The sequence below is a fragment of the Scophthalmus maximus genome, chromosome 11 (assembly GCF_022379125.1).
Source record: "Scophthalmus maximus strain ysfricsl-2021 chromosome 11, ASM2237912v1, whole genome shotgun sequence".
NCBI classification, from domain to species: Eukaryota; Metazoa; Chordata; class Actinopteri; order Pleuronectiformes; family Scophthalmidae; genus Scophthalmus; species Scophthalmus maximus.
Window position 1 is genome coordinate 22,108,565 of NC_061525.1, and position 18,169 is coordinate 22,126,733.

An 18,169-nucleotide genomic window follows, 5' to 3' on the forward strand; every position below is an offset into this window, starting at 1 on the left:
TGAGTGAACCAGAAGATGTAGTGACACCGCTCGCCACTAGGTGGCAGAGAGCCTCCACTGCGCGCTCTCTCTCGTTGTGCAGTGGGGCTACTACACTGCACTGCACATGGTGCAGTCATGCAGCAGCAGCCCCATCGTTTTAAGTGCCTGGGGTGATTGTAACAGCAAAACTAGCTGTGTAGCACGTGTGCTGGGGAAAATACACGTACTGTACTGTACAGTGCAGCACGGCACGGACGTCTTGAGCAGCAGAACATTTCACAATGCTAATGATGACACTGACTGACATACATTTTGCCACTTAGCGACGGATGTTAATGATGGGAGTTGTTGTGCCTCTCGGCATTTACGACGTCAGTTCATCGGCTGCAGACCAGAGGTGACGGGACGCATTTGTTGGGCTTTGAATCACATATAATCCTACAGTAAAATGCTGTATTGCTACCGTGCAACGGCGACGGCAACGACTTGTGTTTTTTCCAATGAATAGTAACGTGCTTCGTGTATTGCACCACATTCCTGACGCGCAGGTTAAGTCTCAAGCGATGCACACGTGAGTGCAGCGTGGCATCTTTTTAATGATGTAGACCTTCGTCAGTTCATCGGCTGCAGATCACAGTTGACGGGACACATTTGTTGCGCTTTCAATTATATACAGTATAATCCTACAGTAAAATACTGTAATGCTACTGTACAACAGCGACGGCAACAACTTGTGTTTGGCGTTCAGGCAAAATCTCTAGCGGTGCACACGTGAGTGCAGCGTGGCATCTTTTCGTGATAGGGTGCTTTGGTACTTTACCTGAGATGTTCCTGTTCTAATATCGAGGTAAATTGTGCCGTGCCGCATTTGCTCAGCTGTATGTATGTTTCGTCTCAAATCCGTGTGTTTTGCCTGCGTGCCGCTGATACGGAGGGCAAATCCTATATCTGGAGCACGTCGGAGACCAGGAACGCCTAACCCCTTCTCATTCAGCTCACTGGAATTAGTCCATTTTTTTTTTTTTTTTGTTGGCGCTAAAGCCGGGCTGACACAGCAAAAAAACACAGCATCCTTTTTTTCAAAGCCCATTCAAGGCTCTTCATTGCAGCTCTGAGTAGCACATTCATTACGTCCGGAGGGGATATCGCCCGTGTTGGTGTGAAACCATCCCTTTTCAACACCTCCCCGTGCGCTCAGACATGTTTAAACAGACGTCACTCACATGCACATGATTACACACCTACTTTTGGCACCTAACCTGTAATATGCCTCCAACAGACGTACCAGGTTTTCAAATTAGCTGGACTGTTGATATGCAATTTGTTCAACACATTTGTTTCCACGTCCAAGTACGTCCACTACAGGTGCACTGACACGGCTCAGATTGTCATGTGTCCGACAACATTATGGGTGTGATTCCTACAGATCGCTTGTAGGTATAGTCATGGTAAAAAAAAAAACATGTTTGACCAGAAACAGCCATTATAACGCTGGAACATTCAAAGCCACCAGGCTCCATTGTCTTGTTATTGCGCCTCGCAGAAGACGGGAGTCGTTGGTCTACCGCTGCCTCCCGAGTCGATCGGTTAGTGTGTTTTTCCATCATTCTGTGGTGCTTTGACTCGAGTAAAGGCCGTGAATACTTCTTCCACCGCAGACGGCCACACAATGATGTCTGATTTTCGAAAGGATCCTCCTGGATAATTCGGGCGCCGGAATGTTTTTTAAAGGGGCAGTGAGCGATTCTGGAGAGTGTGACTTTTTCGCGGCCAGCCGGTCTCTTAAAGGGGCCGACGAGGGACGTTTATAAGCCGCACTCGCAGTGCTGCGTGGTGCGGTCCGCGCCACTTCTTTGTCTTTTCAATTAACGGAGCCGGGGCTGCGCCGAACACCTGGATTTTTTTGCACAGACAAAAATCGACAGCTAATGGACTCATTAGAGATTTCATAACTGGGCTCATAAATGCCACGTTAAGGTAAATCGAGCATCAAGCATTTCAGATTTGCATCTCAGATTTTATTTTGGGGGGGGGGGGTTAGTGTTTCTTGTGTCCAGAGATTTCATGGATATCATTCAGAAAACAGGAGTTGCAGGTCTTTTTATTTGAATTTTTTTTTTAAAAAGTAGCTGGACTCTTGATATACGAGTCAGGGGAAGAGCCCTGTCACGTCACACTCGACGGCCCGTGCACACTTGCATAGCGGGCTGTTTGTGTGACAACTGTAAAAAATCTGGTCAGGAGAACCAGCCCCCCCCCCACACACACACACACACACACACACACACACACCCTGTCCAGAGTGCTGCAGAACACACTGTCCAATTTCGTGTACCGCACAATGCGCCTAATCTTTTACCAGCGTGTATCTCCTGCGTGCATTGCGCTCGTGACCCTGGCGCTGATCACACAAAAACAACAACACGATTCATTTGAAATGCATAGCTTTGGTCTCTCAGGCAAGACCGTCCACTAAACTATGACCCCCAGAATGCGTCGGTTCAGATTTTCCCAAACGCAGCGATTTCATCGGAAGAAAACGAGCGGCCTTCTCGATGATGATTGCTGCGCAGCCTCATGCAGGACGAAGCTCTCCGACACAGTGATCATCATCCCACTGTATCTCATTACACCATCTGTCTCACTCCGAAAGCGTCCGTTCTCCACTTGTGAAGTGATGATGCTCCGACAGATTAGGGGATGATTTCGCATATGCTGCACTCTTCACGGGGGGAATGCAAATAGGGAATGCAATTCACAAAAATTAAAATCGTATAAAAAAATTGCAATCAAACAGTTACTGTATATTTATGCTGACGAATGTTGCACCGAGGCGAGATCCGGAGCTGGGGAAACGTTCTTCTAAAGGGCTAGTTCAGTGATTTTGAAGTGGGGCTGTATGAGTGACTTATGCATAGTTAATATGTCACCCTATGGAGATGGTGATCAGCGATGTCCTTTAACGCATTTGGAGGAGAAGTGGAAGTAGCGTTAGTCCCACTGTTGCGGAGGGGACCGACGAAAAATGTATTTTTCGCCACATTTTTAAATGCTTACCTAAAAAAAAAACCCGGATATATATATATATATATATATATATATATATATATATATATATATATATATATATATATATATATATATCCGTTCAATTGTATGCTAAGGACGTATATATATATATATATATATACATTTTTTTTAGGTAACGTTTTTAAAAAGACGTCTTCCGGTGGTCCCCTCTGCAACAGTGGGACTGTGACTTACGCTTCTTCCACTTCTCCTCCAAACTCCGTCAAATGACATCGCTGATCCCCATCAGGTGACATGTTAACTATGCATCAGTGACTCATACGACCCCGCTTCAAAACCCCCGAACTGTCCCTCTACGATGCAACAGGGCCACCGTTGACGTCGTCTCTGCCTGAAGCCAGTGACATGGATGACGAGACCCCCGAGGCCTCCCGCGCTTCAAAAAGTGAAAATAAAAAAATCCAAAAATCGGAGACACGTGCGACGTGGCGCCGCGGTGCGACTCTGCGCCCGAGCCCAGTGGACTGGTTTGTGTGGGAGGAGCGAGGTGCAGTGTGTGAAGCCGGGGCTACCTGGAGAGAGGGCATCTGGCCTGGCTCGCTGATAACTCCCCCACGGCCCCGAGAGCCGCCGTGAGTCAGGTGCTCGTGCAAACACAACACTGCCATGGGAGCCGGGAGGATGAGTGGGAAATGAGAAGAGAGGGGGAGAGAGAGGGAAAAAAAAAGATAAGCGGCTTTTCTCCAGCGTGAGTTTTGCTCGTTCTGCATTTCCTTCATAAAATCCCCCAACCCCCCCAACCCCCGTTTCTTTTCCTGACTCTCATGTGGGCACTGCCTCCTCATGACGTCGGACTTTCTGTACGCTCTTCCCAAATCTGTCCGGAGGCTTTGTGGGCCGAGGAGGAAAAAGCGAAGGCGAAAAGAAATAAGAAGAGCGATGTGCAGTTTCTCTTGAGAAAAAGGAACAAGTGTCAGAAAACCAGCGGCGGACTCAACGCCCCGACACGTTATGCTAAGCGGTTGCGTGTATCTGTTGCGCGGCTCCAAAAGGTCAGCCAGCTCAGCTGATTTTAAAGGCTGACGCGCCGTCATTGTTTCCTCGCAGGCGGCCAAAGGAACATTTTGCCCCCCCCCCCCCCCCCGCTGTGAGCTGAGCTCATTAAAAATGAAAGGACATCCATGATCTCAGCGTAAAGTGGGCCGCCGAAATGTGCGTTCTGGGTCAGAAAGTGAGGTTCTACCGTCGGGTTTTTCTTTTTTTTTACAAAGACATTAGATGGATGCGGAGTCAAACCAGAAGGAAACAGGAAGTCAAGAATGAGCTGCGGGTCGTGCTTCAAGTCATTACAGTGACAGCAGATCATCTTATGCATCATAATATGTAATATAAAACGGTCTGGCATAGACGCGCATACGTTTCCTCGAGATACGAACGATCTTTCAGAGTTGACCCGTATGGTGGCGGCAACCAAAAGGTGGCAGGTGTCACCCACCGTGTCGATATACTGTACACGCGCACCAGCTGCCGTTGAGTTACTGTAAGCATGGCTAGTACCGGGGTAGAACAAGGGGGCTGTAGGTCAGAGAACAGACCAGGGGCTGACCCCCGGGGGAAGCCCCCTGTCCGAATACCCCCCCCCGAGGTGCAGCGATGAATATACATCACACCTTGTACGTTTCGTGCGTCTGGATGTGGTGATTTGTTACGGCTCTATGTGCAGATCTCCAGGTTGTTCGGAGCTCAAAGCCAAATGAGACAGCTATAGCCCCCTTCTACACTCCTGTCCTGTCCTATTCCTCTGTTGTGCCAAAGGGGCGGGGGGGGGGGGGGGGGGGGGGGGGTATGTCTTTGTGAGGACCAGTGTGCGGCGTGAGGGCATTGGGGGGAAAACGAGGACATTTTGACCGGTGCCAAACTTTCTGACAAGCCTTCATACGGCTGTTTTCAGGGTTGAGACTTTTATGGTGCGTTCACGCCGGACATGAAGCCTATTAGTAGATGGCGGTGCCACGCAAAAAAAGCGCGAAGAAGCAAAATTAGCGTCAGTTGCTCGAGCGGAAAGTTTGCACGCGACCAAAATATTTGCGTGACTCGACAGTCAATCACATTGAGGTCCTCCCTCCGTCACTGTCGTCAGACGCCCTGCCATTGTATCACAAATGTAGGATGACTACAGTCGCGTGTGGGCAGCTCGGCCGGGTTGCTATTTGTACCGTGACCTGGTGACGAAGGAGACTGTTTGTTCACCATATTGATTCTTCTGTTGTTAAATTACAGTAACTGACTCAATAGAATCTTCCTATGCAGTACAGAGGCGGCCTTTTCCCCCTCAATGAAACCGGCCACAGCGATGGAAGATCCGAGGCTGCGTTAGACTAAAACCTATTAGTCCACATCGCCTCCTCCCCCTCGCCGTGGGAAGGGATGAGATGCCGCGAGAGATGTTTAATTTGAACTCATTATCAATCTTTACCTGTCGCGGTGTTAAATGATACCGCCGTTCACCGCAGCTCGTCGAGTTTGACAGAATAGCCGCCACGGAGGTCTCATTCTCAACACCTCAGCTATTCCTAATCCCACGGAATAGTTCTGTGTCATGAATTTACTGTGCCACTGTACATGAACGCATCGCCGACGCGGTGACACACAAACACAGACGGTCCCTCATGTTTCTTGTTCCATACTGTGACACGCTGGGAGCATTTGTTCAATAGAAAATTGTTTGCCGACACACGGGAGCACTTCGCTCGCCGCGTCGTGTTGACAGTAAATGACGGAGTGATGATGGGATCTGTCAGAGCTGCGCGGGATCTTCGTGTTATTGTTATATACAGATAAATAATGCGTATGCGTGTGTTCATATTGTAATACGCTTGCAGCAAACGCTGTTTTTCTTCCTCTTCTTCTGCCTCTGTCTTTCTGCCTGAAACAGACTCTGGCAAATTGAAATATTGCACTCATATGGGAAAATGTTGTTTTTTTTCTTGGCTCGTAATGTGCATTTACATAATAATGTGTTGTCACTTTTTTTCAGTATCCAATCGACTTTTTTTTTCAGGGAGTCAGCGGAAGCCTTTTGCACCTGTCAACCACCTCTCCATGTGGTAATGCCCACCCACGTTATCAAGAGGTCAATTCTCTTTCCCTCTCCCTGTCTGCTTGTAAAACAGGAAGCTTGGACAAAATCATTTTTAAAAAACACTGCCAGAAGTGTAAGGTTTCATAATGCCTCGAAATTATTATATATATATATATATATATATATATATATATATATATATATATATATATATATATATATTATTATATATATATATATATTTACCCCTGTCTAAATGGTATTCATGAGAAGGTGGTGAAAGATACCGTGCTGTCACGGTAACGAGAGCGTCTATTTTGTACACAGGTTTTATGCTGTTTTGGTGATTAACTGTGCCAATGTCAATTTTTTTCTTCTCGCTGTAAATGAACTTGGGTGAAAGGACATCGAAGAAGAGAGAGAAAATAAAGAGGTCATACTGTACAAAGCCCCAGAGAGAGAGAGAGAGAGAACAATTCGTAATAGCAGTACATGCCGTTTGCCTTTTACATTGTCAAGTATCCAAGATTTTCGCTAGACCGTTCGCCCTTTTATTGCTGCAATAACAGCCACTGTCTCCGTGTATTAATTTCCCGTATTTCTGTCTCAGCTTTGCTGCAAGGGGAACAAGTCTCCCACTGTACTGTACTGTACAGTAAGCTCAGTTTCTGCCATGTCGGGCCGACTCGAGACTGATTCAAGCTTTCTTCTCGCTGAGCCCGTAAATGACAGTGATAGATGACGCTGTCATCAGAAGCAGTGGAGCTCATCTACTGGCCCTATTTGCTGATTTCTGTGAACTTTCATTTTTGGCCAGCTCCATTAAAGGCACAGGCAGCTGTAAAGAAACCGCCAAAGCCCCGCAGCTCTGTAGTCTTTTGATTGATACCGCATAGCAGGCATGAGGATCACAATCCGAGCTGAGGTGTATATAAATATATATATTCCCAATACGATGAGGCAGGAATCAGAGGAAAAGGTAGAAGTCATTTACTCTGAACCGCACATGATTAGATAAGAGTCAAGGTCCGGGGAGTAACATCAATATGCTCCGGACACCGAGGGCCACACATGCTTGGCTCGGACAAGTCATCCATTCTCCCCCTTGAGTGCGACACCTCTATTCCCCCTCCCTGTAGATTATTAAAATCGAGACCGAGTCTGGCACACAGAATTTATTTCATCCTGTTCAAGAGGGGAGGAAAAATAAATAAATAAAATGCTACGGTAAACACATGAGGGTTAGGGCCTTGATTAGCCGGCGCTATGCATATTAGCCATGCAGCTTGTGGCAATGAAAAGGACCTTGGTGAGAATTATTTGTGTTTCTGCTTCCTTTGTGAAACAATCCACATTTTTGGGGTGGAAGTGTGGAGGGGGTGGCATTGTTTTATGTCAATAAAGGACCTTTGGATTGAACTGTATTGATTTCAATTGAATTGAGAGAGAGAGACAAAGAGAGCGAGGGAGAGGGAGCGAGCGACGCGGGGGAGGATCTACAGTATGAACCTTCTTATCTCCAGGCACCAGACTTCAGCATTTCACTACATCTCTAAGGCTTTACAACAAAACCCTGATATCAAAAGAGATTCTCCACTGTAATGCAGTGTGCTCTGCCATCCCCTCAAGCATGGCGACAATAACTCACTTTTAAGGGGTTGTTGTCTATTAAACAGCTTTCGCTTACAGGGTGATTCTTGGTTAAGACAGAAGGATGACTTCTCATTGACGTCCACAGCGAGGTGTAGGCCACGCGAGCGGTGATGCGTGTCGGATGGCGGGAAATAGCGAGAATATAGCTGGGCGTCATCTGCATATAGGGGGGAATTCGCAGGGTAATCCGTGAGGTTTTGTAACCCATCAGGTATCTTTAGACGCCCCAAACCCCTTTCAGGATTACCCGGTCACACAACTTTACATTAACAGAGATGCAAAGACAACATATACCTAGAAATGGAGAGAAAAGGGGAGAAACCAGGATGGCGCAGACCTCGCCCGGGACCCAATGAATTCTGGGAGCTCAATTAATTAGCTCTGTCAGAAAATGGTCTGGATCCCCTCCTTTGGGAAGTGGTTTCCCTCCGGCAGAAAACTTGCCGGTCCAATCACAAGCGAATAATCTGATAATGGGCGGGGTTTATACCCCGACGCGGCTGTCGCTTGGTCGAAAATGAACCAAGAGGTCCGAGACTAATACGCCAGGCTAGCGCAGACTGAGATGAGTAGCCACCTAATGCACTCCTCGTAACACATCCCCCAGATACAGTTTTTAGTCACATTGCCCCCAAAATATCTCTCCTGTAAATCAGATCAGTGATTATTTTCTGTTATTATGACCGGATCATAAACGTGCTGTGCCAGCAAGTTATTGATCATGTACATCTAAACTATGCAGTGACAGTCCAGTGCAGTTTTCTATTCAGCAATAAAAAACAAAACTGCCAAACTGCCATAGTTTCCCAGGGGCTGTTTTCCTCAACAAGATTCTGACAGCAAGTAGAGTGAACTATGTGCAGCTGCAAATGTCACTTTTGGCTCCCGTTTAGCCTCCGTCGGCCTCAACCTCCCGTTCTCTTTTCTTCTCTCTGACGCCCTCTTTATTTTTCCCTCTTTCCTCTGTGTGAGTGTGTGTGTGTGTGTGTGTGTGTGTGTGTGTGTGTGTGTGTGTGTGTGTGTGTGTGTGTGTGTGTGTGTGTGTGTGTGTGTGTGTGTGCGCGCGTATTGGTCTCCGAGGAGTGAGTTAACCCAGGGGGTACAGAGGCGGGCAGGAGCAGCTGGAGATCCACTCTCCCCTGGTTCCTGTTCCAATTAATTAGCATTGGACATAAACACACACAACACACACACACACACACACTGATTCTTGCGATTCTTGACGTCTGCAGTTTTTGACCTCAGGGCTCGTCAGACAGCTGTACATGTGATTATTGCAGACAGTGTGAGTTTATTATCTCTGCTCTAAACACCTGATTAGTGGGGTTAATGCATCCGGACAATCCCTCCCCGTTTTGTGAGACAGTGCAGGTCAATTTGAAGCTCGCGGCCCCTGACCATTGTTTTTGCTGCTCGCAGCGGCTGAGCACTCTTACTTTTCTTAATTAGAAGAATATCTGTGAAATATATGGTTTTCTTTTATGCTCCGCCACCCCCGAGACAGCTCTCGATGCCTTCATCTCATTTATTCCTGCCTAAGCCGGAGTTTCTCTCAACTGGTCCAAAATTCAGCCTGAAGGCTTCACCAATCCAAAGAAACATTATATTATCACTCCGATCTTGGCCTCCTTTCGTTGGCTACTGTTTCATTTTAGAAACATTTTTTAAAAATTGATTACCCTTAAGGCAAAAGTAGGCCTGGCCCTGGGTTATGTAAACCAGGCGTGTAATTCCTGTGTGTGTGTGTGTGTGTGTGTGTATGTGTGTCTACAACCAACCCCTCTTTTGCTAGCTAGTTTCCTTACACACCCGCACGCACACTATATATTAGCATCTAAAGATTACACGATAAATATCTGAGTCAAGAGATGCGGCTACATCAGTACACACACACATATCTGAATGAAATGATCATGTTTGTCGATAACGGTCCCGCTGCCAACTTCACACACATTAGTGTGTGTGTGTGTGTGTGTGTGTCAGTGTATATAACCCAGCCCCTTTGTTGCTCGCTAGTTTACAGATCACTCACCTACAGTATTATGAGCGATCCCTTTTTTGAAATTTCCTTGTGTATTTTCTATTTGAAGTTACTAAATCACAGTCGGACAATAGATACGCACGTCAGACACACATATCCCACATGTGCACGAGGAAACATGAAAGCGACCTTCTGGCGGCGGGAATGAGCTCTTCTTTGTTTGTTATGTGTGTCTGAACATGACGTGCTATCTCCATCAAATAATGGTACTTCCTTGTCTTTTCTTCCTGCCATTGATTTTTCATTATATCCCATCACTTTTATTTTCCCCTCTTGGCAGCTTCCTGATGGGTCTGACAGTCCTTGTCCGCAGTCAAACCAAACCAAACTATTTTATTTGGGAATAAAGGTTTTTTAAAATCCATTACGTGAAGACAGCGTGTTTGAACATCTTTTGCAGTAAATAACCGTGGATGATATTATTAATTCAGGCTGCTGCATAATATTCAGACTGAATTAATGACATTGAATATGTTTTTCAGTGATATTAGACAGTCACAATGTGTCAATAAGAAGTTCTTTTTGGAGCTCTTTCTGAAGATATTTTGTTTTTCATCGACTCGTCCATATCCCCAAGCCTGCATTTCACCTTTCAGTTTCAGCCCGTGAACTTTCAGAGGTAATGAGCTGTAACTGATGGGGGGAATTGGCATTGACGCGTTTCAGACGTTTTGTTTTGGCTCAATACGAGCTGCCGTGTGTCTGCGATGCAACTGACAGCTGAGAAGGAACAAGGGGAGAGAATTAAGAGGTGGATGAAAACAGGAAATAAATATACAATATGGTGACCATCAACGCATGTGCCCTGTGAAATTAGGATGCAGTGGAGGATGGATTCAGGGGTTATTATACTGCAGTTCTACTTTCCACATCCTCAAGTACATTTCACCGCACCCTTCATTTGGTGGCTGGAATCCGATGCAAGGCGCTGGTACTTGCTAACCGTGCTGCGAATGGCTGTGGCCCTTCCAACATCCAGAACATGGTCAAACCTTACACCCCAGCCCGTCCACTTACGCCCTGCTACTCCCTCACTGCGAGGGGTGGGCATCTAATGCTCAACTAAATCCTGTCTTGTCCTGGTTCATCAATGGTGGAATGAGCTCCCCACTGACATCAGGACAAACCCTACACTCTTTCCATCGCAGACTGAAAACTCACCTGTTCAGACCGCACCTTAGTCCAGGAATCATTAAAACAGAAAAAGAATAATTGTAAAAGCACTTGAAGCTGTTTTGTGCATGATTCTTGCATATGCATACATATGGGATATGTCCAGACATGCCCAGGCAAGACACGATTGGAACAGCCCCTTATGTACAATACCAGCGACATGACGACAATAGAAATGATCCCTAAATTGCTGGATAAGAAAATTCACCAATAGGAAACATCCCAATAGGTGGATTTCGGTGGAGATTCCGAGGAGTCTCTAAGGTAACAGGGAGCCCCAGAGGTTCGAGTTCAGTTCGGTTTCGGCTCGACTTTATTGAGGTTACTTTCTGAGAAAACGCACAAAATAATCTGCACCTGACTCTGTCCGACTCCAGCGAGTATTTTCCGACTCAAAGAATTATGTAAGAACCTACCGTTGACATAGTGTTGGCGCAAGAACTAGACTTCTGTTTGGCCCCATCCTGGGTTTCTATGACCCGACAGTACACAAGATATTAAGGTAACCTCCAATTTTGGCCACTGTGCCAAAGGGGCACTAACTACGTATGGCCTGCAAAAAGTGGACTCCAAGCTGACTAAAGTAGTAAGTAGTATAATAAGAACAACTAACATACGTGGTTTCCACAGCTGTCTGAGGGCCTGTCCATGAGGGAGTGTAATTGAGGCTGTAGACGGGCCCCCGGTTCAGCTCACTGAATTAGAAACATTGGCTCAAACAAACGCATCTTGTGCTCTATTAGCCCTACGTCAACGGCCTGCTGTCAGCTGGTTTACCCATTAATCATATTAGGAATGGGAGGACACCAATTAGAGAAAAATAATAGAGATCGACTGTCACATTCTTCGGCCAATTGACTTTGTTAGAGGGGGATGCTGGTGTCAAAAGAATCGCTGACTCAAATGTGAATGAGTCGTGGCTCTCGGTCCACATAATGATGGTGTCACGGAGGGGGTTAGCGAGTCTTCAGTTGAACGGGAAGCAAACAGTCAATTATCAGTAGCTTTCTTAATGAGGACGTACCAGATATTGTTGATTTCCTTATTTGCCCAGGAGAGCATTATTATTCTGCATTATTAAAACATCTCCAGTGTGACTTTTACCCGAGCACAGCAGCTGTCGTGCTGGGCAGAGGAACAAGTGAGACTGACAGTTACTGTGAACAAAAAGCAGAAGAGACAAACAGGAAACTGGCTGTAACTGTCAGCAGACGCTTTGTACAGTATAGTCCCTTCGGAGATGTCTCACTTTCCCCTCCCGTCATTTTCCAGACTTTCCGAGAGAGCTGTAAAGCTCACTTTCCTCGTTTCTGTGCTGTGTAGCCGCTCGAACCAAAAGTTGAATGAGCCTCTGCGTTTTTGCCGCTCGTCTTGATGAGCTGTCTGCCTCCATGTGGAATCTAGGCTGAGCCCGAAGCGGATAACTCGCTGCACGTACACTGTACCATGACCGGCTGGGAAGAAAACAGATGCCGGATGCAGGCAATGTGCAGGAAAATAGAACAAGCAACGCATGTTTTCGCATTGATGTAAATGACCATATGTCTGCTTCAGTAATGTTCGCTGTTTTTGCTGTTTCTTGCATTTTTGCAGTTGCTGTTGAAAATATGCTCACGTCTCTTGGATATCTGCAACCCACGCCTCATGTACACCCACTGAAAAGACGTGCAAAGCCAATTTGCAATTAAAGGCTCAGATTTTAGGCTGATGACACATGATCATTTATCATGTTCGGTTTTTTTTGTCATATTGATGTGAAAATTGACAAAATGTTCCGTTTTTTGTCAATCGCCTTCTGGTTGTGAGATTGATTACACAAACACGCATTTCTACAGGATCATTATTTAGGGAACAGTAGATTCCAATTATTTTTTTACAAACCAACCTGTCAAGAGCAGTAAGGCAGTAAGGATGGCGCTCTCCAATGCCATGGTTGTCCTCAACCATCGATAAATAGTTTTTTGTCTTCCATCTGTAACTTTTCATTGACTTTTTCAACCACAAAACTGCCAAAGCTCCGTCTCTGTCGAAATGCTCACAGTATCAACTCTGGCAAACGCCATAATTTTAGAAATTCATTTTTTACCCATGGGCAGTGTGGGTGGGCCGCCGCAAACACCAGGATTAAAACTCTGGTGTGCTGCGAAATGCAAAGAAGGTATATATGCTCAATCAGCATCTTTCTATAACATTTCTCCCGCATCAAAATTAGGCCCTATGTTAGGGTTAGGGTGAGGGAACATAGACACCCCCCCCCCGTGTGAAGTTTGGCAAGAGCTTGAATGTAACGGACATTTATTGTTGTCCCAAGTTAAATAAGAATTGTTTTGTGTCGCCAACAAATGAACATACTTCTATTAATTTTTGTATCTTATATAGTCAGTGTGACAGGAATCGGAATTAATTGGTTTAATAAAACGTTTTTTCTTGAGCCACGAGTCCTTCGTGAGGCAGGAACGCACCAGTGCTACCGGTGGACATGAATTTCATCCATTTACTGCAGAGACGTGGTGCCAAGTGGAGCAGACGGTGGGTAGAGTCGAGTATTACTTCTTCCAGCGGAGGGAGCCAAGGCGGTTATGTGATGATTATGTCTGTGCCAGCAGGAAGGTGTCGGCTCCGGTGTCTGATCAGCTCAAAAAAACTGGATGTACAAAACACACAAGAACATTTTACATTTCATACCACCGCCGAGGAGGTTATGTCTGTTGTGTGTCTGTCTGTTTGTTTGTCTGCAGGATTAAGCCAAAGGTAATGAACCAAAAACTACCGAACTTTATGGGACGATGCGACACGGACCAGAGAAGAACCCGTTCGATTGTGGTGCGGCTCCTTTAAATCACTTGACATTTTCACACATTTCAAAGGAAATACTATATGGATCTTATGGATCGTACATATTCATGGTTTTATGATCTACCAGTCTGCACAACATGGTTCAGATTACAGAGCTGGACCGACTTGTAGGATTGTTTGGCCTTGGAGAAAGTATTTACTTGACTTATTTTCGAATCTTCCATGCAGATTGGGCTAGAGACACAGTACTATATTATTTCTACGTATGAATGTGACATGTACATAGCGGCGCTGTATGAGTGTGTGTGATTGGGTGGATGCGACTTGTGCTGTAAAGCGCTTCGAGTGGTCTTTAAGACGAGAAAAACTATAAATGCAGTCCATTCACCATATTGAAATAAAAATAAAATGAAGATAAAAGGATGAATTTTGTACCGTAACATGTTTTTTTTCCTGTGTTATTTGGCCCGAGCTGAGCAATCTAAGCAGCAAGTGTTAAATGTCCGTTTTGAGCCCAGTCGTAGCGTCACAATGCGTGTCACCCGTCATCTCACATGTGCTCATCAAGTCACATGTCATTTTCCCTGATGATTCCGACAGACCGCAGATGGCTTGACAGCCCCTTCACCCTTAACGCGGCCCCGGCGGGGATATGAGTGGATAAAGAATGACATTATCAAGAGCCATCAAGAGGCATTTTGTCAGATGGAGCGTTCGTGTTTTCTGCAAAGAGCAGAACCATCGTTTGACACCAGTCGCTTGCCCTGTCAGCAGTGTCTGAATGCTAACGCCACGGAGAGCCGAGGCCGAGGCCATTTAACTGCGAGACGTTGTCTTTCATTGGAGATTAATCAAAGACATTCTCTTTTCTAGATGAACGGCCATGAGGTGGTCCCAGATGCACGTCGGGACAATAACGGAGGGGGGGAAAAAATATGAGGCCCCTTTTGCGCTCTGATGAATAAATGGAATGGAAGAATGAATCTTGGTGAGCATCAGCTCTCCATTTCTAGATTAGAGAGAGAGAGAGAGCTCGTCCCACAGGAGCAACGGCTGCCTGTGTGTGATGGCTGAGAATACCCAGAACACAAAGAGCCGCCCAATACTAATTAAAGAGCCTTTACAGCTGAGGCCTCACCCGAGTACACACACACACACACACACGGAAGAAGCAGCCATGCACAAGACAGACACAAACACACACACACACACACGAGTGGTACATGTCAATGCGGACCATATAGTACTGCAATGAATGTATAGTGGGTTGTTTTCCAATTCTTTATCCGTGAAATGTCTCCTCACCAACATTTCATGAATGGAAAAATAAAATCACAGCTATTGTGCTACCTACAGCCCAGAATCCATAACTGTCTTCAATTTTCTTTCTGGTTTTGAAAGAATACAGTTTGACATTTTGGGATAGGAGCTTTTTGCTTTTTGCATACACATTTGCTTACGTGTCGAAAGTTAGATGGGAAGAATGAGACCTCTTAAAATACATAGCCTAGCCTAGCTTAGCTTAGCTTAGCTTCGCACCAAGACGGAAAACAGGGGGGAAACCTGGTTCGCCTGGCTCCATCCCAAAGGTGTGCAGGAGCTGACGAGTAGAAAATGACACATTGGAGTTGTTTTCCTTGGCTGTTTCCAGCCTTGATGCTAAATAGGTACAGGTGGAAATATAATTTTTCGCATACATTTCGGCATGAACGACAAAATAAACCCAACATATTTCCCAATCTGCCAAACTATTCCACTCCCTTTTAAGAGAAATCTGGTCTGGAACCTTGGTCAGTAGCGATGTTCGGACCGTATTACATGGTTGCTAGAGAGGTTTTAAAAAGACATTGTAAAAAACAAACCTTCCAATCATCAAACAATCAATGTTTGACATTTAGGATTTGAAAATGGAGATCGATTAGGTCACTACTTCACGACCCTCTGCATTGGACGAACCAGTTCATCACCGCAAAGCTTTATTACCAATTCAGGAAGTTTGTCGCCGGTCTTCATTGTGTCCGTTTCGTTTGCACCTTCTTCCTCACGAGATCACGTCCGAGAGGTGAGCAAGTATCTTAATGATATTCTATAAAGTGTGTGATGTAAAAGTTGTTATTCTGCGGGAACACATTGAATAATTTATTTCGACGGTTCCGTTGCTTCGTCATCGCCATCAAGGTGTTGTCGTGGCGACATCGAATGACACCCCTGAGAGGGGATTCATCTGGCCCATCACAATTTTTTAGCAGCATGCTGATAGACGAGTGCACGGGGCTGAAGGATTCACTAAACATTATTCATCATCATCTCCTGAGAGCCATCGTGAGATCGCCACCGTGGGACTCGCGCCTGATTAGGTGGCTGTGGAGTGTGGGCGCGGGAAAGATGAGGGATGATGCTTTCATTAAGCCACGAATGCAGAAAACTCGGACGTGCTCGACTTGATAGAAAGGACCAGGAAATGGCCCTTGAAGATATCCGAGGAAAAAAATCTTTTTCACATAAATTTACATCCACCTCATTGATGTTGAGGGTTACGAAATTGCGCTGTGACACCGCATGGCAACATTGGAGAGCAATCAAATTGTGCCTCGTTACAATCAACACCAAAGATGATCACTAATCCCTCAAAACCTTGTAAACCTGATCTCTCATTGTGCCAGCTTTTGTTGGTAAAAAATGAGCCCTAATTTAAAGCGACAGTGTGAAATTTTTAGAAGAACTTATTTACAGAAATTGAATATATTATCCATAACTATGTGTTCATGTATGTATAATCACCTGCGACATAAGAACCGATGTTTTTACGTCACCTCTGAATGAGTTAAATATAGTTCCATGAGGTGGACCCGACCTCCGTGTGAGTCGCCATGTTTGCTACGTCGTGTTGAACACGGTTGTTGCACAAAACGCTCCAGAAAGCGTCGCATTCGAGCTGCCGGAAACCGGAAATGGAATCAGCGGTGCCCCACCATGAAGTGTCCCCTGTCGGTTGCTCAGTTGGTTGCGGTTTGCAACTTTACCACCAGATGCCGCCAGAAAAATATTGCACACTGTAGCTTTCATATGGCAGGGGATAAGATGTCACCGGGAAACTGGATGGCCAGGGATTGGAATTATTTTTTGGTGTCGTTTAAATCCAGTTAAGAAACAGTTAACTGCACCACAGGACTGAAGAAAAAACCTGAAAAAAAAACACCTGTCATTGTGAAAATGTCCCTTGCCCCCTCACTTTTTCACATGGCCTCAGGTGTCACGGCATTATCCTCCCTAACAAAGCTGCGAGGCCGCCGAGGTTGGCCCCATAATGCCTGACACCAATGTGTTGGAGTGAAAAAGCCTTGTTGCTGGAAACATTACTCCGCTTATGACGAAGTGTCGGCACACACACACACACACACACACACACATTTACTCACTGCTACGACAACGATCAGCTTAATGGACGTTCATTGGATTTATTAGTGTGTAAATAAACAAAGAAGCCGCTGGATGCAACTCAATTGCACAAAACCTAATTCTGGAAAAATGCTTGATCCATTTGAATCCATTTATCCTGCGATGGCTGATCTTCATCAGTTAAACCTGGAACAGATAAAGTTCAGACTGTACCAGCCAAAGGTCTAGGATCTTTCTCAGGAGACGCTTTTAAACCACAAAACCTGGTGGCACAAAAAAACCCCAAAAACATTGTCACCCACATGTTCACATAATTAATTATGGATTTTTGATTCTTACCAAGATTCTTATTTTCTCTTTTAATCCAGCTGCTCAGAGAGAATTGATTCCAGGGGTTAAAAAGCTCGCTGACGTCCATTGATCGCTCTGCGCTCTTCTTAATCAGCTCTCCCTTTTCCTCCTCTGACGAACACGTTGTCCTATCAAGTGCTATGGAGGATTTTAATGATATCTGTGGTGTCTTTTTCTTGACTATTGGCTCCGCCTGTCGACACTTGTCACAGCGACTCCAGCGGATAAAAGCCCAGAAAATGAGGTTCAATTATTTTTAGATGAAACAAGAAAAAACACCCTTGATGCCGAGACGAAACTTTCATCCCCTACTACTTGGAAGTGCTACATGAAACGAGACCTGACTCAGCACACAGTCTGATAGGGATCGGGACAGTGGCGCAAAAAGGGAACGCGAGCGCGAGCGAGACCCACCGGCGTTCCGTTTCTCTTGCGTTACGCAAGAGCCTTTGTCGGTGTCAAGTCAAGGGACGCACTTCAGCGGACGGTAAGACTGCGAGAGCTCGCCCTTCGCACCCATATCCATGTGAACCCCCGACCGCGTGTTGTGCAATCAGCGTTTGTAACAATAGGATCGCAATGGAGTGGCGAGGAAAACGTGGAAGCTGAGAGAAAATAGGAAGAAAAGGGGATTTTGGGGGGGTAAAGATTAAGGATATGCC